Consider the following 25,596-nt stretch of genomic DNA (forward strand, 5'->3'; position numbering starts at 1 on the left):
ACTGTTCAACATAGTTGATAAACAAAAATGATGTTAGGATAAAGTTTTCTTTTGTATGTATACTGTGTGTGTGAACCCGATCTTTTCTAGATTTTACTCTATTTTTGGATGTTCATGCAATTTTCCTCTAGTTAAAAGTTTTGTAGCCCTGGCTGGCGTAGCTCAGTGGATTTGCCGGTTTGATTCCCAATGTTGCAGGCCAGGTCCCCCCACCTGGGGGCACATGAGAGGCAACCACACATTGATGTTTCTCTCTCTCCCTTTCCCTCTCTCTAAAAATAAATAAATTTTTAAAAATTTTGTGAAGTTTGTAACAGTTCAAAAAGTTACTGGTCTCAAGGGGTCCGCTGATAAACTACGTCTTCAACACCGTGGGTCCCTGTGCCCAGTTCAGAAAGGAATCAGGTGAAGGAAGCATAATGAGAGGTGGCAGGCATGTCCTGGATCCAAGAATACTTTTATTTCTCAGTTTTCCTTATTCTCTTTTTGCCAGAGGTGTTAGGGAAGCACCTGGGATAACCAGTGGGGAGACAAACAAGAAGGACGAGTGTTTAGTACTCTGAGCCACTCAGCATTTTGCAGAGACTGAGGTGCCAGGTAAAGTGACCTGGTATGTAACCCCTGTCATGTATGCAGTATGTGGCTACAGCTTGATCTAATGATCCATTTCACACTTTTTAGGGAGGCATGTCTAAACCATTGATTCATTGTGGAAGGATCAGCTTTACCAACTACCTCTCCCATAGCTTCTGTAGTTAAGATAATATTTGTTATGCCATTTTCAAAGATGAGTAGATTTTTTTAAAAAGTTCTCTGGTCCTACAAGGTGAACATACTCAGAGAAATCAGTCTCTCAGCTTTGCTAATACCAAACATTTACCACAGTACAAGTAGTAGGTGATTGTCTAGTTATTTCTAGTAATATATTTATACTTTGTAAATTAACTTAACGTATATTATTTCATTTGACCTTCACAATAAATCTGTGAAATAGGCAAAATGAGTAATGTTAGCCCTATGTTTTACAGACCAGAAAACAGACCCATCATCACCAAAGATGTTAAGTGACTCCCCAAGAATCACTGAACAGCAGAGCAGGGGTTGGTGCCCTGCCACTGTGTTTCCCTGGTGGCAGATCTAGTGTAGCCTCACTTCACAGGGTATTGGGCCGCTTCCCTGGGTATCTCACCAGATGTGCCCATCTTCCTGGGGGGAAGGGATGAGTGTGCATGCGAAAATATAATATGTATGTTACGGTCTTCTTCTTAACGTAAAGCAGATTTCCTAGTGAATGATGAGTGAGACAGTGCTGTAGATACTATCATCATCAGGAGGCTATAAATCAGAACATAAGGTCTCTGTTAACTCTGATAGCAAACTGGCCTTTTTCATGCTTTTCCTCCTTTAGGCACGTTTTCTTACAAATGGTGTTGGTATTTGGGATTTTCTCTTTGTCAAACCGTTACAGCACTGAAAGCCTTGTTGGAGAGAAAACTCCAGACAGTTAAATGCCATGTAAGGTGTTTAAATCTTGTATGATGGGTGCACTGAGTTTGTCACTGTTTTGTAATTTAAAGTTTGTATTAAGGACACTTAATCTAGACTTCATGAAATGGGACACCACCTTCCTCCTTGGAGAGGTAAAAGGTATTTCAAATCTTTCCAAAGACTAGTCGATGGTGTTCAATTCATATTAAGCCTTTTTTTTGGGGGGGCGGATATTGAAGGACATAGACATGTGAGGCATAAGAACCTGTCCTGAAGAAACATAAAATCTAGTGATGTAATTTAAAAAATTATAGTTTATTAAGGGTTTTTATATACATTATGTTATTTGGTCTTCAAAACAATACACTAGCTGTGAGGTATCATCCTCATTTCACAAGTGAGAAGACTGAGGCACTGAGAGGTTTAAAACCTTGCCCAGGATCCACAGAGGTCGTGACTGATAAGCAGCACTTCTATGCAAGAGGTAGTATTGTATAGTGGGTGAAGGCAAAGGCTGTGGAGTAAGATATGTCTGGGTTTGAATCCTTGTTTTGTCCCTTATTAATTGGACAATCTTGGGTAACCTTTCTAAGCATTAGTTTCTTCATCTATAACAGTGATAAGCCCAATTTTGCAAAGTTGTTGTAAGGATTACAGAAAATTTATGTAAAGCATCTACCCAGTTCTGGTATAAAAATGAGAGTTAAAAGGCAGTGTGATTGCCAATTGAGTAGTTTCAAGGGGCAGGGAACTATAAGAGTCAAAGGAGATAACCTTTGATAATCATGTGGAAAAGTGGTTAGTAAACACTGCACAGGTTGGAATTGGGCCTTGAGCATGAGGTTTGGTGTTAAAACCAGATCACTAATCAATGAGGGGACTAATTTAGGTTTTTCTGAAAGATTCAGAATAAAGTACTCTCATGGTTATGTTAAGAATTCTGGCATCTGTTTATTAGACTATACATGATCATTTGAGAGGGACTATGTATGCTTTATGGCAATCTTGCTCTCAAAGCAAGGTTGAAGGTTTCATCATATAGTAGTTCACTTTTAAAGATGAAGAATCAGCTCTGGCTGGTGTGGCTCAGTTGGTTGAGCATCATCCAGTGAACTGAGAGGTTGCTGATTTGACTGCTGGTCAGCAGACGTGCATGGGTTGCCGGTTAGATCCGAGGCCGGGGCATGAACGAGAGGCAACCGATCGATGTTTCTCTCTCACATTGATGTTTCTCTTTCTCTCTTTCTCCCTCCCTTCCTCTCTTTCTAAAATTAGGGGCAGGGGGAAGAAGAATCATATTGCTCCTTGGGAGCTGTCAAATTATCTTTTAGGCCTACCCATTTATAAGCTCCATTGTAAGATCAATTTAGGCAAGACCTAACTTTGTAAATAACCATTTCTAGTAGCAGCTGCTTCAATTTTTATGAGGTGCTCCTTTTGCCTGAGTTTTGTTCTGTTTTCTGGGTTGCATTTTTATGGCTTGTCCTCATCCAGTCTTTCTTCATTAGCTTCTCTTAGTTTTCCTCCTCCCTCTCCATCACTCCTTCTCAGTTTCTTGGCTGGCTCCTTTTTTCACCATGACCCTTATCCCTTGATCTTTTTATTCCACTGGCAGTTTCATATAAGCAATTAATTTTCTCGCCATTTTATTCTTTAAAATTCTTTGCTTTGATACCATAATGCTTTTTCACACTTTGTACCTAGAGGGACATTATGATATTTGTAGTCATTATACACTTAACAAATACAGTGGTACCTCAGTACTCATCTTTAATTCGTTCCAGAACTCGTGATGAGTTGCCAAAACCAAAGAGTACCAAACGATGAAGCGTTTTCTCTTGCGGGACAATGTTGTGACTCATAAAAGTTCTAGCAAAGGCGACAAGTTCCAAGCAAGCACCAAGCACTGCAACATTTTTTTCTTGTCAAAATGCGACGAATACAGGGTTTGACGAGTTCTGAAACCAGTGAGCACCAAGGTGTGACTGTAAGCTCAAACTCAGCAAACCTCAGAACAATTGAATAGCTTAATGCCACCTGTTGATGGAGGAAAGCCTTGATGTGTTTTGCTTTGAACCAAGGCTTTACATGCATATGTTGAAATTATAACCTGATAAATAGAAGAAATTTCTGTGTCTCTGTCATAAATTGCAAGTATATGGAAGGAGGGAAAAGGAACTCCTGGTGGCCATCCTCATCAACGGGGAAAGGTAGACAACTGGCGTCTGCCCTGCTGTGTGTAGCACCTGAGAGTCTCGAAGAGCCTTGGGTGCTCTTTTCTCAGGGGTTTCTCAGGCTCATCCTCAATGCGAGGCTGATAGTTTAGTTTTAATTGCTTCACGTGTCTCCACCACTACTCACCTTTGAAACGGCTGTTTATTACATGTATTATTCTTTGACTCAGTAACACATGAGAGTTGGGTAGCTTTAGTTTTTAAGTTTTAAACCCATGTAGTTCCCTGTCAAAGAGAATGACTGACTCGTGTGTTGAAATCTGTGGTATGGATAGATTAGCCTGTTTTCAAAAAATTTCTGGTAAGATTTGCATCGGTTTTATGGCAGATAGTAACTGATTGTTCTCAAGAGAACCTTGACCTGATTGAAGGATCTCTTTGGCTGATGTTGTGATTAAAGATGGAGTCACGTGCCTGCTGACAAGTTAAGTGGACAACTTGTAATTGGGGAAAAAACAAGTTGTATTTTTAAATTAGAAATGGAAATTTGAGACATACGAGCCAATAAGTCGGGCATGTAGCACCTCAAGAGATATTCTATAGCTTTGATTAATGCCAAATGCTCTCCTGGGTCAATAATGGAATGGAGCTGTTAGGCCTCACTAGCTAGGGCCCCTCTTTTCATGTTGTGGGCCAAGCAGGAATACTGCTCCAAGCCCAGAGCTCGCGGCAAACAAGGAATAGCGTACATGCCTTTGTCTCTTTGTGGCTTCCATGGAGGGAGATTCAGGTAACACTTGTCAAGACTGTCATGTGTCAAGCAGTTTCACAAACTCTCACGTGACCATCACAGGCATGAGTATGATAAGTGTAATAGATAACTACATACTTAGATATAAGGAAATGACTCTGCTAAGGTATGCTTGTCCAAGGTCACTCAGTGAGCTATGCTCAGATCTGGAATTTGTACACAGGTCCTGCCCAGACTCTAAGTCTCCTGTTCTTTTGATGAAAGATTCTGCTGTTCCTTCACTGGGTCAGAAATGGAATGCTGACTGTTATCAGTGGCTCTGGATCTAGACCAGAGTTTCTTTGCCTTGCACATTTTCCTCCTGTTCTCTTAGGCACTCTCTGGGAAATGTCTAAGTTAGTTTGGAGTCCAGAAAGACTGCTTTTAGAATTTGATTTTCAGAGGTTTGTCAAAAATATCAAAAGGTTTGGACACTTGACTAAATAAATAAGGATCACAGATTATTATGAAGCAATATTCAATTATATATTTTACCAAAGTGACAATGAAAGATTACAAATATAACCCTGGCTGGGTAGCTCATTTGGTTGGAGCATCATCCCGATATGCCAAAGTTATGGGTTCAATTCCCGGTGAGGGCACATTCAAGAATCAACCAGTCAATGCCTTATTAATGCCTTATTAGGCATTAATAAGTGGAACAACAAATCGATGTTTCTCTTCCCCTTTCTCTCTCTAAAATCAGTAAATAAAAATTAAAAAAACAAAGTTATATACAGAAAGTTAGCTCTTACTATTAAAAAGATTGTTTTCTCAAATAGACTTAAGACAATATAAAACACAAAATTATTTTGATAAAACACAGAATTTTGCTTTCTCAACAGATTACTCAAAAAGGAAAACCTTTAACGGATGGAAAGAATTAAGTTTTGGTTTTATATGAATACACCATTGATATTAAAGTTTAATTTTAAAAACCTTAGTAACAATAATTCAATTTTTAGCCAGCTTAATTACACAAGGTAGAATTCTTTTTTTGTCTACAACTTTCTTGTGTACATGTAGTTTATCCTTTGTAACCAGAAATTCTAGTTAAGACAAAATTATTCTCATTTCCCTTAACAAAAATGCATCTTTACTTCTCATACTTTTTTGTAGCTAAAAACATATTCTATTTTCCTTGTGGTCTGAAAGGCTAGGGGCTTGGCTCTGGGTGGAACTGTCTGCTAACTCAGCTGGCTCCAGGCAGAATCCTTTAACTCAGTGATTTTCAGCCGGTGTGCTACAAGAACTATTAAAACATGCAATACTTGACTATTTAGTCAGGGGCACTGACCTCTTTTCCCTAAGATTGTTAAAAAAAAAAAAGATAACAGCCAATACAACAATAGCCATCTGATGTGAATGCCCTTTCTTGAACCATAAATATATAGGCCCTATAATAGAGTTGCATCTTTATTGGTCATGTCGTATAATAAGGTTGTGTCTGATTGGTTAATTCTTGGTATCAGAAATCCTTAAAATTTTTTTTTAAATTTATTGATTTTAGAGAAAGAGAAGTCTTTATTTGTTGTTCCACTTAGTTATGCATTCATTGGTTGATTCTTGTATGTGCCCTGACTGGGGATCAAACCCACAACCTCGGTGTATTGGGACAGTGCTCTAACCAACTGAGCTACCTCCTGAGGGCCAAAAATCCTTGTGTACAAGTATAGGTACCTGATTTTTTTAAAAAAGTCACTTTGGAGCAAAAGTGTAGGTAATTACTATTATTATTTTTATAAATAAAAATTACACCTTTTTTAACAGATCAGCAAATTATCAGTAATTACTTTATGTGTGCCATGATACGAAAAAGGTTGCAAATTGCTGCTTTAATTATCTCAGTTGGTTGTGGGAAAGCCATTTACATCTGGAGCCGAACTCAGAGCAGAGCGAAAAACTGGGAGGGACTTACCAACATCCCAAGGAAAGTGCAGTGAGGACAGTGGACTCAAAATGGGGTGTGTGGGCGCTGTGCCTGTGTTTCTCATTGTTCCAGAATGCTGTCAGAAGTTCACGTGGGCCCTGGCCAGGTAGCTCACTTGGTTAGAGCATCGCCCTGTATATACCAAGGTTGCAGCTTTGATCTGTGGTCAGGGCGCATACAAGGAACAACCAGTGAATGCATGGGTGGATGGAGCAGCAGGTCAATGTCACCACCCCCTTCCTCTCTCTCTAAAACTCAATGAAAAAACAAATTTTTCAAAAGCTCACTTGGTTCTGAATACCATCAGAAGTTCACTTGGTCCTGAAGCTGTCACCAAATCTGTTAACAAAATACAACCAAGTAAATTTGAAGATGTAGTTAGCTTTATTAAGTGATTCATAAATCAGGTAGCATCCATCTAGCATCTAGAAGGGCACTCTGATGAGTTGTAAAAAATGGAAGGTTTTTATAGGCAGAAAGAGGGTGAGACTAAGATATTAAAAGTGGGTTATTTCAGGAAAGGACACCTTCCCACAGAGGGGGCAGCCAGGGTCTTATCAGGCAGATTACTTTACTACTGCTGACCAGGAAATTCTAGACTGATTGGTTTAAAATTTCACTTGCAGACCCTGGCTGTTGTGTCTCAGTGAATTAAGCTCCAGCCTCTGGACCAAAGTTCCTGGTTTGATTCCCGGTCAGGGCACAGGTCTTGGTTGTAGGCTAGGTCCCCAGTTGGGGTGTGAGAGAGGCAGCTGATAGATGTTTCTCTCCCTCTCTTTTTCCCTCTTTTCTCCTCTCTATAAAATAAATAAATAGTCCTGGCTGGTGTGGCACAGTGGATTGAGTGCTGGCCTGCAAACCAAAGGGTCACTGGTTCGATTCCCAGTCAGGCAGATGCCTGGGTTTTGGGCCAGGTCCCCAGTAGGGGGCGTGTGAGAGACAACCACACATTGATGTTTCTCTCCCTCCCTTCCCCTCTAAAAATAAATAAATAAAACCTTTTAAAGTAAAATCTTAAAAATAAAATAAAATTTCACTTTTGGGAGAGGCTGAAACTGCAATTAAGTTATTTATTAAGTTTTAGTTTGGTGATGTGGCTTAGCAAAAATGACTTCATTTTGGCCTGTTTTGTTCTTTTTTAAAAATATATAATCTTTATTATATGTTTTTCCATTACCATTTGGTCCCCTTATACTCCCCTCCCCTCAGCAATCACCACACTGTTGTCCATGTCCATGAGTCCTTTTTCCTTTTTGCTCAGTCCCTCCACCCCCTACCCTCCCCACGCCCCCACAAGCTGCCATCTGCTCTCCATCTATGAGTCTATTTTGCTTGTTAGTTCAGTTTGTTTGTTAGATTCCACATGAGTGAAATCTTATGGTATTTGTCTTTCTCTGACTGGCTTATTTCACTTAGCATAATGTTCTCCAGGTCCATCCAATACTGTTGCAAAGGGTAAAATTTTCTTCTTTTTTATGGCTGAGTAGAATTCCATTGCATAAATGTCTCATAGTTATTTTATCCACTCATCTATAACAGTGTGGTTAAGACCACTTTTAAATGCCTGAAAAAAGGTGTAACAGTAATTTAGGAGTAAAAGGGATTGTATTGGTCACTTAAGTGTTCTTTTTTTTTTTTAGATTGGTAAAGGTACTAAGGCACAGAAAGGTTATATAAGTGTTAGAACCAGGGTAACGTCCAAGAATTTCCATGGACAATAAACTGAAGCTTATCATAGCCTACAATGTAAGTGTGTAACAGTAGAAACAGAGTTATGTTTTTGAGGAGTGAAACTGTTCTCACATAACAGAACCCAGTTAACTCATAGGGTTCATTTTCCAATGAGGAGACAGACTCCTTTACCATTTTAACAGTCTAGTTCTTTCACATTGCTAGTAGCAGTTGTACTGGCTTTATTCTTTTTTTTTTTTTAATCCTCACCTGAAGATATGTTTTTATTCACTTTAGAGAGAGAAGAAGGGGGGAGGGAGAGAGAGAAAGAGAAACATGGATGTGAGAGAGAACTATCCATCAGTTGCTTCCCATACACAGCCTGACCTGCAACCGAGGTATGTGTCCTGGCTGAGAATTGAACCCGGCAACCTCTTGGTGTACAGCTGGCTAAGTACAGGGTAAGTGCTGGCTGGTGTGGCTCAGTGGATTGAGCTCTGGCCTTGTAAACCAAAAGGGCTGCGGATCGAGTTCCAGTCAGGGCACATGCCTGGGTTTCAGGCCAGGCCCCCAGTTTGGGGTGTACAAGAGGCAACTGATCGATATTCAAAAGATCTCTTGCACACTGATGTTTTTCTTCCTCCATTCTCCTCTCTCTAAAACTAAATAAATAATTTTTTTGGAGGAAAGGATTTCTGGTACCAAGAATTAACCAATCAGACACAACCTTATGCAACATGACCAATGAAATGCAACTCCTATGGCAGGGGGCCCATGCGTGTGTGAACCCATTCCAGGGCACCCTGCCCTTCACAATGAGAAGCGAACTCTCCCTGGGGCTCCTGCCAGCTTCTCTGGGATTGGTTGCATCACCATCCTGGATGCCTCCCACCACCCGTCTCTGCCACATTGGATTTGGGGATCTGAAACAACTATCGTCATCCCATTGACTCTTTGGAAACAAGTGTCCTCGGTCTTTCTGAGCTAAAGAGGGTTCAGTCTCTCGTTTAACCAGCAGAGATGTTGTTCAGACTCTCAGTAAGCAACCCAAGTAAAAGCTGAAATTTAAAGCAGCAACCCATTTTTTTCCCATTCCCTAGAGTATTTTAACCCTATCCACCTTGAGGATTTTCTAAGAACAGCTCAAAGTCAGGAGCCACTACCTAAAGCAGGTAGGACCAGGATGCTGAGAGAATGGTAACCTGAGTTCAAACAGTCAAAGCAGGAGCTGGTGGGGCACAATGGGCCCTTGCTGATACCTAGCTCTGGGTCCAGGTCTCCAGGGTGTGTTGTGTGGGCTTCTTTGGAATGCTGCCTGCTATGCCAAATACATGTTGATTTCAGAAATGTACAAACCTGGAGAGAATTTTTATGAGTTTAATTGCGCAAAACTGATGACAATTGCCAGGAAGCAAGATTTCAAATGCTCTGGAAAAGGACAGTTTTGCAGTTTCTTTTATACATTTGAAATTAAGGAGAGGAATGTGAGATTAAATGAAGGTGGGAGAAAGCAAGGTGAGGATTGGATTATGGGATATTTAACAAGATTATGTACTTTCTTGAGGGTGGTTCTGATTCTTTCTAAGGTACATTAACCTAGGTGTACAGAAACAATGAACAGGGCTTGCTTAAAGCAAAAATAAACCTTTTTCTAAAAAAGTTATATGCCTGGGGCCTGACTACCATGACCTGCCCAGTTAGGAATTTATGATAAAATCACTCTGTGAGGTTATTTTCCACAGAGCCCCCCTTTTCCCCACATCTTATATACACTATATATTTTTTGTAAACAGGGTGGGGCAGAAGTAGGTTTAGAGTTGTGAGTATGCAAAATACAGAGTTTATTCTTGTGTTTTTATTTATTCATTATTGTTATTTTCCATATGAACAGCTGTAAACCTCCTTTTGCCCCTGTACATCATACCTACGATGAAGTTTAATTTATAAATTAGGCACAGTAAGAGATTATGTAGAGTGATTATAAAAATACACTATAATGAAAGTTTTGTGAACGGTTCCTCTCAGAAAACTAGCACAGATTTCTCTTCTGACAGTTTCACAGATTTGTTCTTATGTAGACCTGAGCAACCTCAGCTTGTGGTTTTTTCCTTCTCCCTACTAAGTTGAGAACTTTCACCTTTTCACTTGAATGAAGCACTTCACGACTTCTCGTTGGCATCTTCGAATTGCCAGCATCACTACGCTTGCACTTTGGGACATCACTGAGTCAGACGAGGGCTGCTGAAACACACGCAGCCAGCCGGGCCCCTGGGGAGCTGCCGTGTGGCCGGCAGGTGTTCAGCATGTACGGTGTGGGTGCACCGGACGGAGCAGTGACTCACTTCCTGAGCTTGATGGCATGAGGTTTCATCGTGTCATTTGGAATGAATTACAGTTTAAAACTTAGGAATTGTTTATTTCTGGAATCCTGTATTTAATATTTTTAGACCACAGTTGACTGCAGGTAACTGAACTGGCAGGATGTGAAACTACAGATAAGGGGGGACAACTGTACTTTGAAGAATAAAAAGTAATCACAGTGCTTTTTCACCAAGATTTTATAATTTGTTTTTCTATTTTTCACTCAAAAAGAGGTGTATAAAAGTTCTCTGACCCAAGTTTATTTTTGTGTCGTGTATTGATTTAAGTGTCAGAACTTACCTGCTGAGATTTGTTGTATGCTGACTGTATGCGGATGCACAACCCCTGCATACGTTTCTTGTTTTGTTGTTGTTCGTGTCGTGATGTGGTGATGTGGTCTGGAGGGATTTTGGTAATTCATTCATTTGTTCATTCTCATTCCCTTCTCAATGAACTTCCGAAAAGGATATGCAGGTACATTTTCTGATTCAACTCTCACAGCCACCTTTTATGGGGAAAGCAGCGCTGATACTGGTTCACGCACTAATAGATAAGAACCTTGGAGAGGTCCTTCTTTTTGTTGTTTTGCTCACGGTTGCACAGTAAGTGGCAGGGGTGTTACTGGAATAGAATTTGAATGGGTTGTTACATTCCGTGACTTTCGTTTTTGCGTATGTGTGACTCCTTCTAATTACAACTCAGTTGAACAGTTCAGACATTCAGTTGGCAGATACTCCCTACCATTCATGTAGGCTCTGCTCTCACAGAGCTCAGGAAATACGCAAACCCTTATATAAACAAGGTGATTTTTAAATAATGATATTTGAAGAAAATGAAATGAAATGAAATGAAAGATAATGTTGGGAGGTAACTTCATTTTGGGCAGTCAGGGACAGCCTCTTTGAGGAGGTGACAGTGCATTCTGTGGGTGAAGAGCAGTGTAGACATTTAGAAGACATAAAACAGCTTCCTATTGCCTTTGGGAAGCCTGTGACATAAAAGGTCTCTAGTTTCTATCTTGAAGGACATCCAACAGTTGATGAATTATTAAACCCAACTCATTTTTATCTGTTGTATTATGCAGGGTTGGCAAAAGTAGGTTTTAGTCATGAGTATGTGAAACAGAATTTATTCTTGTTATTTATTAATTATTGTATTATTTTCCATAGGAACAACTGCAAACCTACGTTTGCCCCACCACATATTAAAATCTGCATGTCGAAAATTAAAAATTCTTGCATTTCTTTTTCTTCAGAGACTTCATTCCCTACTCATATCTCCCATCAATACACTACTGTCCCTCGATTCTCCTGTGGTTATTACATGAATGATTGGACATCTCCTCTTCTTAACTTTATCCCTACTTCTTTTAGATTTTCTCAATGGTGTCTATGCTTTTCTTGCTTCTCTAACCTTGCATTTATTTCCCTGCAGATCTCACCATCTGCTGCAATTTGACTACTCAGGTTAGTGCACATTTGCCCACTTACCAGCTTTGTGCCTTGGGCAGTGTTCGCCAGCATGCTCCTGCTTTAGACGAGCGAGGATCTTTACTGCTCTGGCCACGTGTGACTCATTAATAGTGACGTTAAACCTCTACAGAACACGCTCATTAAAACAAGCTACTTGATTTTTTTCTTTTGAGTATTTTTTTCCAAATAGTAGTATCTTGTACTAGTATAGGAACTTGATAGGAAGACAGGACATAATACATAAGAAATCTAGAAAACGAATCAATAATTAAACTAAAACAGAGCTGCTGCTTTTAGTAAGGTAGAATAAATTTGTCCCATGTTCCAAATTATGTTGAATATTTAGCCAAAAATAAGTTGTTATAGATAATATGGCAGTTTTCTAAAAATGATGTGTGGTTTATTCAGGCATGAAAATAATCCCTAGAATGAAGGCCCCAAACCACTAAAGGATTCTAAATTTTCTAGGGAAAGGAAATCCACACATATTTAAAAATACCTAATTTTAACTTAAATTGAAAAGTAGTATATTTTTGTTAGGCCTTTATACCATATAACGTATTCAATGAAAGTATGGGAAAGGCTGGTGAAAACTGGATTTATCTACAAAACACACTGGGGACTTTTATGTTGGAAGTGTCCTGACTCCTCAGGAAACGATACAGAAGAAACAGGTAAGGAAGTTGGGACACTTCACAAGGGTAGGGACGGAGCCCCCCTTAATCGCTCCATCCCCAGCACCCAGCTGGCGCCTGGCACTCAGATGTTTTTTTGACCATTTTCAGGCTGAGCTTATAAAGGTTGGGTGAACTGCTGAAGTATGTGGTCTACCAATTTCCCTGCTGATTACTACTTTTCATTCTAATGGTACTGTATGTTCTTCAGGTTCATTCTTTCTTTGATCTTTAGTATATTGGGTTGGCCAAAAAGTTCATGTAGTTTTTTCCATAACATGGCTCTAGTAGCGCTTAGTTGCTGTTAACTTCATTCAAAACAATTTTGTTATATTTTATTGTGACAGTTGTCGTATCAGTGTTCATTTTTTAAAAAGCTTAATTAAAATTGGTGAATTTTTACATAGCCATTTTAATATTGAAGATAGAAAAAATGTGCAACATTTTTGGCATAGTGTGCTTTGTTATTTCAAGAAAGGTAAAAAGTTAACTGAAAAGCAAAAAACGTTTGTGCACTGTGTGGACGAAGTGCTGTAACTGATCAAGCATGTCAGAAGTGGTTTGTGAAGTTTTGTGCTGGAGATTTCTCCCTGGATGATGCTCCACGTTCAGCTACCCACTTAAAGTTGATAATGATCAAATTGAGACATTAATTGAAAACAATCAATATTATACCACATAGGAAACAGTGGGCATACTCAAAATATCCAAATCAATGAAGTTATTTGTGAAAAATGAAAAATGTGTCTTTTACAAAAAAAAACATATGGACCTTTTGGCCAAACGTAGTTAGTGACAGGGTGTGGTTTAAAGCTTAAATAATAGAAACAGAAGTACGCTGATCCTCCCTCCCTCTTCTCGAATCACAGGACACTGTTCCTCAGCCACAGGACCCCAAGCTCCCCATCAGCAAAGGCGCGGTTTTCAGAACTGTCCCATTTGTGAGCCCCGCTGCAGCCTGCGGCCTGGGCTCTGCTGACATAAAATTCTGAGCAATGGCCAGCATCTTGGAAAACTCGCCTTCTGGTGTAGGCTATGGGTATCTTAATTCAGGTCCCCACAGGGTTCCCCCTGTCCTCAGTGAGGCACATTGTTGGAATTGAACCTCAGGGTCACTGAGGGCCAGGCAAGCAATGCCCCACAATGAGCACCTTTTCCTTCTGTCCCTTGATGGCCAGAAGTATCTGGTCATCCACTTTGCCCACCGCATTCTTGTTGTGGACGTGGATGCAATAAGGAGGGCGACAGTAGGGGGTGTCCTTCCCCAGGACACGCTCACCTGCATTATCTTCTGAACTGCACTGAGGGTCCCGGTGGTGCCCAAACAGCACCAGCTGAGGGCTCTGCTTACACAGGTGGAAGGAACCCATACAGCCCAGTAAAGAAAGCCATGGAATCCCAAGAGGGCAAATCGGCTCTCGCCACGCTGGGATCTCCTGGTGCTGGCCAAGCGCCACCTCCCACCCGCTCCCTGCCTGGCCCCTCTCCCTGTGGCTGCACACTGGACCCAGCTGCGAGGGCTGTGATCTGAGAGTCGGTGTGAATAATTTAAGGCTGTGGGTGGCAAGAGGTACACAGTCAGCCCTGCTGAAGTAAAGTGACACCTTCTATGCCTTGTACCTTCTTCCAGAAGAATGGGATGCCTGAGGGTGACCGCACCTAGGGAGTAGGCTAGCACATGCCCATGCCCCTCTAGACCCACATACACTTCTGTGGGCTGTAAAATGCTGCTGTGTATACATATACAATGCAAAGAAAGGTAGGAAGAGGGGGAGAGAGAAATATTCATTTGTTGTTACACTTGTTTGTATATCCATTATTCATTGGTTGATTTTTGTATGTGCCATGACTTGGGATTAAACCTACAACCTTGGCCTATCTGGACAACACTCGAACTAATTAAGCTGCCTGGCCAGGGCCAACCATGTATTTATTATTGAATTCATAAAGCATTGTTATAGCTACAATATAAATCAAGTGTCTCTGTTCCTACTTAATTGTATCTCTGCTTATGTGACCTCATGGTTTACTTTTGCAAGGGGGACCCCCAAAATGGAATTATCTTCTGGAGGGTGAGTCCCTTGTGGAACAGGCTTCTCCCACTAGGTGAATGTTCTAGGAACCCATCTGTGTCAGTGTACCAGCTGGCATTGTCATGAGAGGCTGCATTCAGCTTCAGTGAAATTTTTTGAGTTTTGGTCTCCCCTTGTATGTTTCTGAGTCCTCAGGAGCTGCCTCAGGGACTTTGCATAACTCTCTGCCAGGCATCTCCTTGCTCCTGCTCTCATTTCTGGGGCTGCTCTGCATTCTGGGGCTGGGATTGCTCAGCCCTAGTGTCCTCGTCCCGCCTCTTTCTTATGGTGCTCTTTCAGCTCTGCACCTCCATCACATATCTAGAGCAGTGTGTCAGATCCAGGGCCTCCTTTTCTTTGTGGAAATAAAATTCCTAGATCATAAAACCTACCTGTGCACATAGTTTCTAAAAAGTTAATGTCCCACCTATAACATAAAGGATAAGTGAAAACAGTAATTTATGAATACAATAATATGTATTTTACTTATTTTTAAGTTAAATTTGTATTGTCTTTTATTTAATCTATTTTTAGAGAGATGGGAAGGGAGGGAGAAAGAGAGGAAGAGAAATATCAATGTGTGAGAGAGACATCAACTGGCTGCCTATTGCATGCACCCAACCAGGGACCTGGCCTGCAAACCAGGCATGTGCCCAACTGGGAATTGAACCACTGACCCTTTGGTTTGCTTGTCAGTGCTCAGTCCACCGAGCCACACCAGCAAGGGCTAGATGAAAAAAATAATAAGAATTTTAAAAGATAGTGCTTGCGCCCTGGCTGGCGTAGCTCAGTGGACTGAGCTCGGGCTGCGAACCAAAGCATCACAGGTTCGATTCCCAGTCAGGGCACATGCCTGGGTTGCAGGCCACGGCCCCCAGCAACCACACATTGATGTTTCTCTCTCTCTCTCTTTCTCCCTCCCTTCCCTCTCTAAAAATAAATAAATAAAATCTTTAAAAAAAAGATAGTGCTTGGGACACATGCTATACAATGTGGATGGACCTTGAAGACATGCTAAGTGAAATAAGCCAGACATAAAAGGTCAAATACTGTATGAGCCCACTTTGATGAGGTACGTTAAGTAGTCAGATTTGTACAAATGGAAAGTAGGATGGGGGTTGCCAGAGGCTTGGGGAAGGGTAGAAATGGGGGATTTTTGTTTAATAGTTCAGACTTTTAGTTTGGGGAAATGAGAATGTTCTGGGGATGGACGGGGTGATGATTGCATAAGACATTAAATGTACTTAATTGCCACCGAACTGTTCACTTCAAAGTGGTTAAAGTGGTAAATTTTATTAAAATAAAAAATTAAAAAGTAATTCTTGAGCCCTGCTCAAATAGCTGAGTTGGTTAGAACATCATCCTGATACTCCAAGGTTGTGGGTTCAATCCCTAGTCCGGGCACATACAAGAATCAACCAATGAATGCATAAATACATGGAACAACAAATCAGTGTTTCTCTCTCTCTCCCTTACACCCTTCCTCTTTCCCTTCCTCCCTTCCCCTTCCTCTCTCTCTCTAAAATCAATTTTTAAAGTTTTATTTAAAAAGATAATTCTTAGGCACAACTGTATCGGAAAGATGCCCCCAGCTTCTTGGTACTACCCATATTGTGAACCAGTGTGCAGCATTTGAGATCAGCAGACTGATGCCCAACATCTTAGAATCAGCAAGGAGTAGAGCTCATAATTTGACTCCAACTATGTTTATTTTTTCCTATTATGCCTAGACTCTCCACCTCTCAGTCCACAAAAGTGTTTTCTCCTATTCCAGTTGCCTTAATCCAGACCCTATACTTTCTTATCTAGCCTCCTACAGGGGTGTTGTCCTTTCCTTCTGAATACTTTAAAATTGCAAGATAGAACTGAACCTGTTCAAAATAATGTTAATCGCATCCCCTCACCTCTGAGCTCTAAAATAGTCTTATTCTTAAGGAAGATTAAAAAAAAAATAGGAGTAGACAGTCTTAGAAACACGTGGAAACGAAAACAGTGGAAAGAAAATTTATCTAGGCCTAATCCTAACAATTTTTTGTCTTCATCCAGATGAAAATGTGAGGTAATACTAGGGAGAGTATGAGCAATGAGGTACCTGTTAGGCTAGCAAAGACTGAACACTGCATGTCTTACGAAGACCAGAGGAGAAAGAAGGACAGGAGGCTTTGGGAAAGGAATTCCCCAGCCACCCTCATTGGTCTGATGGCATCTTAGTGAGGTGAGGTCAGAAGATAGGGTTTTTTTAAAGATTGTATTTATTTATTTTTAGAGAAATGGGAAGGCAGGAGAGAAACATTGATGTGAGATACATCAACCAGTTGCCTCTCACATGCCCCTAACTGGGGACCTGACCCGCAACTCAGGCATGTGCCCAGACTGGGAATTGAACCAGCAACCCTTTGATTCACAGGCCAGCACTCAGTCCACTGAGACATACCAGCCAGGGCAGAAGATAGAATTTTTATGGAAGGATCACTTTTTGCTCACTTTACCCTTAAGGGTAAAATTAAGAAGCTGAGTAAGAACTAATGCTCCAGTTTCTTTGCTTCTCTCAAAAATCAGATCAATCTTTAAAAAGTGAAAGTGAAATTGGATCAATCTTAAATAAAATTTAAAGAAACCACCAGCCTACACATCTTTCATTAATTCAAGAAGAAATAGAACCAATTTTGATTATTTATAAAACATCTGGCTTATTGACATTCTTGCCATGGCTATTAAATAAGTTATCAAGTTACCCGAAATCCTAGTGATTTAAATAATACTTTCTGAAATCTACTTTCGGAATACTATCTGTTCCTATTTTAACATGAAATTTATTTTAAACTTCTAGTATTTAGGCTTAATTGAACTAGCCTTTTGTTGGGTGCATTTGTTCACTTTAGACTACTTTTCAAAATTCATGCAATTTATCCTCCAGTTAATGACTCTGTAACCCACACCTACTTATTTGCATACACATTTAGCCACTGGGTGACTTCATCACCAGGTAAATCCAGGAGTAAGTTTAAGAGAGCATATCCTTTACAGACAAATGCAAACATGGAAGCACATGATGCTGCATAAGAGTCTTACATTAATCTTACCTGTGAGAGCCTGTGCACTCACTGTCTGTCCTCACGGGGCTCTAATGAAGTACGGATGCACCAGTCCTACGGGCAGGCTGTAGGCCGTGGCTGAACTCCCCAGAACCCTCTTGGTGACAGTCTAGCTCTTGCACAGAAAGACATTGTCTGGACAGTTGACATTCCATTGTGTTCATTCAAACTAGCCAGGAATCCAGGGGGTGAGAGTGGTGGATCTGGTGTGCCAAGAATGGGGCTCCCAGAAAGAAACTGTTCAGTCACATTTGCATTTAGGTGGGATGCATACAAATGTAAATGAACCAACGGGTTAAACACTTTTCATTGTTCAAGAAGGACTAGTACAGTTTTTGATTTTCGAAGCATATGGCACAGACATTATCAGGGTCACTAAATAATTTCAAGTTACCTAAAAATCCTAGTGATTTGTTTTTCTGTTTTAAGATGAAGTCCATCTTAACCTCAAAAACTCAGGCTTATTTGAACTGGCGTCTAAATCCAAATTGGTTTTGATTGATAATTGGTTTTGATTTGATAATGTTATGAGAACATTTTGTCAAATCTCAATCTGATCTAAATAATGCTATGTTGAAGATGGATTATCTTGTTTTGTTTGAACCTAAGGGGGAAAAATTTTAAGGGAAAAATAACAAAGGTTTTGAAGAATCTTTAGAATTAGAAAATGTTTTCAAAATTAGACCAACCATTAGTCATCTTCCTTCTGAAGTCTTTTTCTACCCCTGGTGGCTGTTAAATAATCTTCCCTCTGGAAACTCTTCCCTCTTTTATCTGTGTCCCAGCTATAATGTGCCTTAATGGTCCACGTGTGCTGACCAGCACCATGGAAACCTATCTTAATGAGATAGAGAGACCAGCTGTTTAAAACAAACAGAACCAACTACCCACGTGGTCTGGAGTCCTGTTAGGCCAAAGGTCTGCTCTCCTTTCAGCAGCTGGGGAGGCAGTGGGTCCCTGTACTGTGAGTTTAGTCTCCACAGAAATGCTAATAATAGATATTGGGGTGCCTGCAGGTGGTGGTCCTTAAACATGTTGGCAGGCAAAGAAATTTTTTCTTTGCACTTCAAGCGTATCTTAGAGCTGTTTATTCTCAAAGCACAGTCGATCAGATTTAATAAGCTAAAATGACATTTAAGGCTGACCTAATCACTACCTATCTTAATGGCCATTAAGTCGTATTTCAATGTTCCATGATGTAAAGGGCTTAATTTTGTGTCCCCACATCTGTGGAGTTAGTTTTCTTCCAGCTTTAATGACCTTACTGGGATTACTGGTGTGCGGTGCTCATGGACGATTCTAAGGGAACGCCCCACTTGTTTTAATTCAGTCCCTTTTCTTAGCAAACAGAGAGGAAAAAACACAGTTGTTTAAAAAAGAAAAAAACAAAACAAACCCTCATTCCAATCAGATTTTTTCACCTGACTTTGAAGTCAAAATGTAGTGTAAAGTTTTGATTTGCAGCAGATTCTGAGATTACCCATTAACCAAACTATCAGGCTTTCTATTTTCTTTCAACTGTACATCTAATTTGTTAAAGGAACCAGGCTCTTTGCTTTGAGTCTACTTTAAAAAAAACTTTAAGCAGAATGCTCTTTTAGAGTTATGAAAAGTCATTTTTAAACGTTGAATGGGTAATACAGTAGTCTTGGAAATTACCGTAAACTGCAAGCACATGAGAGGCAACAGGCTGAAGCTGCTAATCTGCAGAGTGAATAGCAAGAGAGTGAAAGTGCTTTGAACTTGGTATACCTGTTGGAAAATAGGAAGCCGCAGAAATCATTCTGCATTCCAAAACCACCAAAAAACTGTGTAGCATTTATTGCCCTGTTTTTGGGTGCACCACGTAAAGGTAAAAGACACAGGTCCCCTGCTCCAGCTGAGCATTTATTCTCCTAGAGACCAAGTGAGTACACATGCCTTCCTGTTGTCTGCCTCTCTTCTGAGTTTGTTAACTTTCTGAAGAGGAAGGGCAGAGGACCAGGGAATTGAAATCAGCACAGATAAGGCAAATGACTGCAGAGGGCATGGTAACTGCAATAAGAGTGGATGATAAACACAGTTGATTGTTTTCCCCCTCAGTGCTGCAAAGGTTGTATGTAGTCCCAATAGTTCCATAGCCTGCTAGTGCTCCACTGGGTCTGGCTTTGCCCTGCTTTCTTAGCCTCCCTAAAGCACTGCCTTTGTGAGCATTGGTACTCCAGTCCACCCTCAGAAATAAAGCTATCTTTGTTTTGAGTCTCCTGTGGATCCCCTCCTCCTTTAACTGCTATTACCCAAAGAGATGCAGGCATACATTGCTTTATTGTGATGCCTGTTTTATTGTGCTCCGTAGTTGCTGGGTTCTTTTACAAATTGAAGGTGAGACTCTCCACCTGCAAAGATTTCTACTTGCTCGCTTTACTGGGTTGCTTGCTTTATTGTAGTGATCTGGAACCAAATCCGCAGTACCTCAAAGTATGCCTGTAATTTAACTTGTGTGCACCAAAGTTTGTATCATATTTTTAATGTAATAATTACATAAACATTGTATACAGGACATCAGGCAAAAACCACCCATCCACTTAAAGATGTGGGGGGAAGGACAGTTGAGGCTAATGACTGTCACGGCATGACCCAGTAACATGATCTGAGGAAACACTGCTGCAGGGGACCATCAGACCTTTCTGGCTGGCGGCTGTCCTGTAGGTGTGTGCCACCACTGGGTTTCAAGGGTGTCTGTAGAGTAGGTGTTTGGAGTTTCCCTTCTGTTGGGCATTCTATTGGAACTGGTTTTATACTATGTCCACCTATTTAACTTCTTTCATTGTTGACTCTGAGAGCCAGAGGACTCAGCCTGGATTCTCAGGGGAAGAACCCTCCGATGTCTCCCCTGTAAGGGAGAGTTGGGGAGGGGAGAAGTCAGGGCTGAGGTTAACTTAGTGAGATGATGGCTTTCACTTCCTTAGGCTGCTGCCCCTCACCTCTCAAAAAGGGACCTACTTCAGGTCTCTACTGAGGGATGAGTAACCTCTCCCTTAATTAAGTTAGCTGGTCATCCATAGATGACTGTCTCACCATTTACTTGAAGTGGTGATGGTTGGGAGGAAGGAGAAATTCTGAACTGTTTGTGTGTGTGTGGTTTTTTAAATTTAATTTTTAAATTAAATTTATTGTAGTGACAGTACTCAATAAGATTATTAGGGGACACTCTAAAAAACCGGAATTATCCTCTGGAGGGCAGGCCCCTTGTGGTACAGGTTTTCCCCACTAGGTAAGTGCTCTAGGAACCCATTTGTATCAGTGCACCAGCTGGTGTTGTTGTGAGAGGCTGCGTTCGGCTTCAGTGAATCTTTTTTGAAGACTCTTTCAGCTTGTTTGCCCATTTCATGATGGGTAATTTACGAGCGCACCTGCCGACACCATGATGAGCAATCAACAGTTTTTGACCCAAACCTGTATGATCTCCATGCCCCACCCTCCCTATTCACCTGATCTTGCCCCAGGTGACTTTTTTGTTGTTTCCCCTGGATGAAAAAAGTCCTCAAAGGCCATTTTGCAGACAAGGAAGAGGTGAAACAAAAAACAGCAGAAGCATCAAAATCAATGAGTTCAAAAACTGTTTTGAGCACTTCTTGGAAAAAATATCTCCATAGGTGTATTACATCAAATGGAGAGTATTTTGAAGGTGACTAAAGTTTCAACAAGTAAGAATAAATAACACAATTTTTAATAAATAAATTCCAGCTATTTTTAAAACATATTAAATGTATTGGGCTGACACTGGATCATAATAAGAGTGGATATAACAAGATCAAATAGCTTTCAGGTGCCCATTTCTGTCATAACAGGATCTGTATATTGAACCCTGTGCCCACCATCCAAAGTCAGATCTTTTCTGTCACCATATGTTGGGTCCCTTAACCCTATACTACCCCTCACTCTTCTTCCCTCTGATGACCACCATACTGTCGTTGGTGTCTATGAGTTTCAGTTTTATATCCCACATATGAATGAAATTGTATGGTTTTTAGCTTTTTCTGATAATTTTGCTTAGCATAATATTCTCAAGGTCTGTTCATGTAGTCACAAATGGCAGCACTTCATCTTTTCTTATGGCTGAGTAGTATTCTACTGTACATATGTTGCCTGTCTTCTTTATTTCATCAGCTCTTGAAGGACATTTTGGTTGTTTCCTTGTCGTGGCCACTGTGAATAATGCTGCAGTGAACACAGGGGTTCATTTATCTTTTAAATTTTATTTTATTGATTTTTAGTGGGAGGGAGGAAGGGAGGGAAAGAGAGAGAGAGAAACGTAGACCTGCTGCTCCATGAATTTATGTGTTCACTGGTTGACTTGGCTGGGAGTCAAACCTGCAGCCTTGGCATATGGAGACGACACTCCCAACAAACTGAGCTACCCAGCAACAGTAGGAGTGCATCTTTGTGAATAAATATTTTCAATTTTAGGGGGTAGATACCCAGAAGAGATACTTCTGGGTCATATGGTAACTCTTTTCTTAATTTTTTGAGGAATCTTGACAGTTTTCCATAGTGGCTGTACCAACTTACAATGCCACCGGCAGTGATGAGGGTTCCTTTTTCTTCACTACCTCTCCAACAGTTGTTACTTGTCTTGTTGGTAATAACCATTCTAACAGGTGTGAGGTTTTGATTTGCACTTTCCTAATAGCTAGTGAAGTTGAACATATTTTCATATATCTTTTGGCAGTTTATCTGTCTTCTTGGGAGAGGTATTTGTTCTATTTTTTAATTGAATTATTTGTTTGGTGTTGAGTTGCATGAGTTCTGTGTATATTTTGCATATTAATCCCTTGTCAGAGCTGTTGTTTGCAAGTATCTTCTTCCATTTGGTTGTTGCCTTTTTGTTTTATTGTGGTTTCTTTTGCTGTGCAGAAGTTTATTAGTTTGATGTAGCCCCATTAGTTTATTTTTGCCTTCCCTTGCCCTTGGGGTCAAATATAAAATCTCTAAGACCAAGGTCCATAAGTTTATTACCTGTATTTTCTTCTATGTAATTTATTGTGTCAGATCTTATATTTAGATCTTTCATCTTTGTTTTTTTGTTTTTCCTTCTTTCACCATGGCTGTAGAATGAGCAGATATTTGGGGTTATGATTTCTTGTTTATCTTTGGATAATGAAACAATAAATAGGGTTTCACACAATCCAAAGATGGCCTCGGTTGTTAGGGAAGTGGCTGCTTGAATGAGCAGGCAGTGTCCGAGCTCTCAGTCAGCAAGGCTCCAATAATCCCTGAGGGGTACACAGCCCTGGAGTAAACAGGTGTTTGATAACATGAATAAAGGACTAATTCCTGCCCTAAAAACACTTACACAATCAGATAAAGTTGACTTGAAATGGCTGCTCTACCAAATGATGTTTTCTTCTATGTAGATAGTGGCCTCTAGTAAAGCATTGTATTGGTTTAAATAAGTTAGGTTATATGTGGAAACATCTGTTCAATATTTTCATGTCCCTACCCTTGCATCCCATTATCAGAAGCATCAATTTTGCCCAGTCTTCATGCTCTCTGCTAAACTAAAGAGCAGCAATTACGGGAGACCCAGCTGTAAGCAGAACACGCCACATCTCCTAAGTCCTTCTCCCTCAGTGAGGAGGGACCTCTAGGACCCAGAGAGCCAGAGTCCTCAGATCCTCTTCTCTAAACTCCCAGATTCCCTGACTTAATGACCAAAGAGACTTTTGCAGATTTTGGCTGAGGATGGGGACGGGGTGTTAGAAGCTAAAGTTCTTGTTTTATTTAAACAATAGCAAAATTCTATGAAAGAATGTCCTTTATATCTGAAGAACTAAGTTTCCCTTTAAATTTGAATTTACCAAATTTACCTTCTTTCAAAAGACTCAAAACATTTTAGTTTATTATTTCTTTTAAGGATTATAAAGTAGAGCAGGGGAAAAAATAAGCCACTAATAAAGAGTAATAGCAATTTGCCGGGCAGGTATTCTTGGTTTCATCAAAGGAATGACTGGGAAATTTAGTCTTTTTAAAAAATATATTTATTTATTTTTAGAGAGAGAGGAAGAGAGGGAGAAAGTGAGGGAAATACCAATGTGTGGTTGCCTCTTGCACACCTCCTACTGGGGACCTGGCCCACAACCCAGGCATGTACCCTGACTGGGAATTGAACCAGGGACTTTTGGTTTGCAGGCCAGCGCTCAATCCACTGAGCCACACCAGCCAGGGAAAATTTAGTCTTTCTTTTAATATACTAAATGTTTCTTTAAAAGTTGTAATAGATTCTTTGAGTGCTTCCTGAAGTGGATTAATACAGTAGAGTCTCGATTCAAGTTTCAAATAAAGCCGATACATATTCTTAATTATGTCCTGCTTGCTTTAGATCAGGTTATTAATTTTCTTCAAAATTGAGATGGAATCCATCTCTTCTACTTTTTTGAAAATCTGGTACATGGGGAGGGGGAAAAATCTTCACCTTGAGAATGTTTATTCATTTTGTAGAGAGAGAGAAAGAGAAACATAGATATGAAAAGGGAACATCGATTGGTTCCCTCCAGTATGTACCCTGACTGGGGATCGAACCCTCAACCTAGGTATGTGCCCTGACTGGGAATCAAACCTGCAACATTTTTGATATACGGGATGATGCTCCAACCATTGAGCCACTGGGCCAGGGCATTTTTCTGCTTTTTGTAATCTTACTTATGGAAAGTAATAAGGGCCTGGAGGAGTAAACCAGTTTGTGGTTACCTTTATGACAGCTGTCTTATCTTTGCAGGCACAAGTAGATTTCTTAGACTAGCACTGTTCAATGGAAATATAATGCAAGACACATGTGGAATTTAAAAAATTTTAGTAGCCATATTTTTAAAAGTAAAAAAACAAGGTGAAGTTAGTTTCATAATATATTTTATTTAACCAATATAGCCAAAATACTATTTCAACATGGAATCAATATTTTTAAATTATTAATGAGATATTTTGTGTGCTGTTGTTTCCCCCACTAATTTTCTGTATTTGCTGTGTGTTTTGCACTAACAGTACATCTGAATTTGACTAGCCACATTTTAAGTGCCCAGTAGCCCACGTCATATTGGATAGCACAGTGTTAACATGGTGAATATAAGGAGGCTGCTAAGATGAGGCTGCAGTAACAAAGCAGGAAGGTTTCATCTGTCAAACCAAGAGTTTGAGCTTTACTCTGAAGGCAATGGGAGCCATAAAAGGATCTTAGGCAAAGAAGTGTTATTTTTAATATTGGACTTAATTTGGTGGTCTTGGGGAATATAGGTTAGAGAGTTAGGAGTCGGGGCTCATGCAAGAAGCATCGTTAGAAGGCTGTTGTGGTGGTCCAGGTGAGGAGTGATGAGAACCCGAACTAAAACACTAGGGAATGTGGACCAAAGGGAGTGTGTCTGACAGAGATTTAGGAGGTGAAATCATCAGAATTTGGCAGTGGCTGTTGGATTTGAAGAGAAGGAGGGAGTAATCTAGGGTGGCTATCAGGTTTCTACCTAGGGTAGTTGGGCCAATACTGGCAGTGTTAACTGACAGGGAGGAGGGGCAGGTTGTGAGGGGAGATGAGTTCAGCATGGGGCATGTTGACTTGGAGGTGCCTTTTCACAGGCAGGTAGGTATGTCCAGTTTGTCGTGCAAGAGTTTGCTCAAGAGTATGTGTAGAGTTAGAAGCTGTGAAGGCTGTGTAGGAACAAAGTACTTAAGGTGCCAATGAAAGCTTTAGGCAGTAACAAGAAGAGGGTGTAAGGCCAAGGTAATCAAGAGCAGGTGGGATTTTCATAGAAAAGGTGGGGTTTAAGCAGAATTTATATGTCACAGAGGTAGAAGAGGCAGCAGAAACATAGAGAGAGAGAGGTGAGAATGTTTCAGACA

At 40.4% G+C, this 25,596-nt stretch overlaps 1 protein-coding gene and 1 pseudogene across 1 annotated transcript in view; one reads left to right on the plus strand and one right to left on the minus strand.

Moving 5' to 3' along the window:
- SLC16A10 (solute carrier family 16 member 10) overlaps positions 1 to 25,596 on the plus strand; it is a 106,919-nt gene that overhangs the window by 61,442 nt on the left and 19,881 nt on the right. The gene's annotated exons all lie outside the window — the stretch shown is intronic.
- Positions 13,441 to 13,964, minus strand: LOC123821421 (annotated as a pseudogene).

The sequence above is a fragment of the Phyllostomus hastatus genome, unplaced genomic scaffold (genome assembly GCF_019186645.2).
Source record: "Phyllostomus hastatus isolate PE091 unplaced genomic scaffold, TTU_PhHast_1.1 phas_contig_40, whole genome shotgun sequence".
NCBI classification, from domain to species: Eukaryota; Metazoa; Chordata; class Mammalia; order Chiroptera; family Phyllostomidae; genus Phyllostomus; species Phyllostomus hastatus.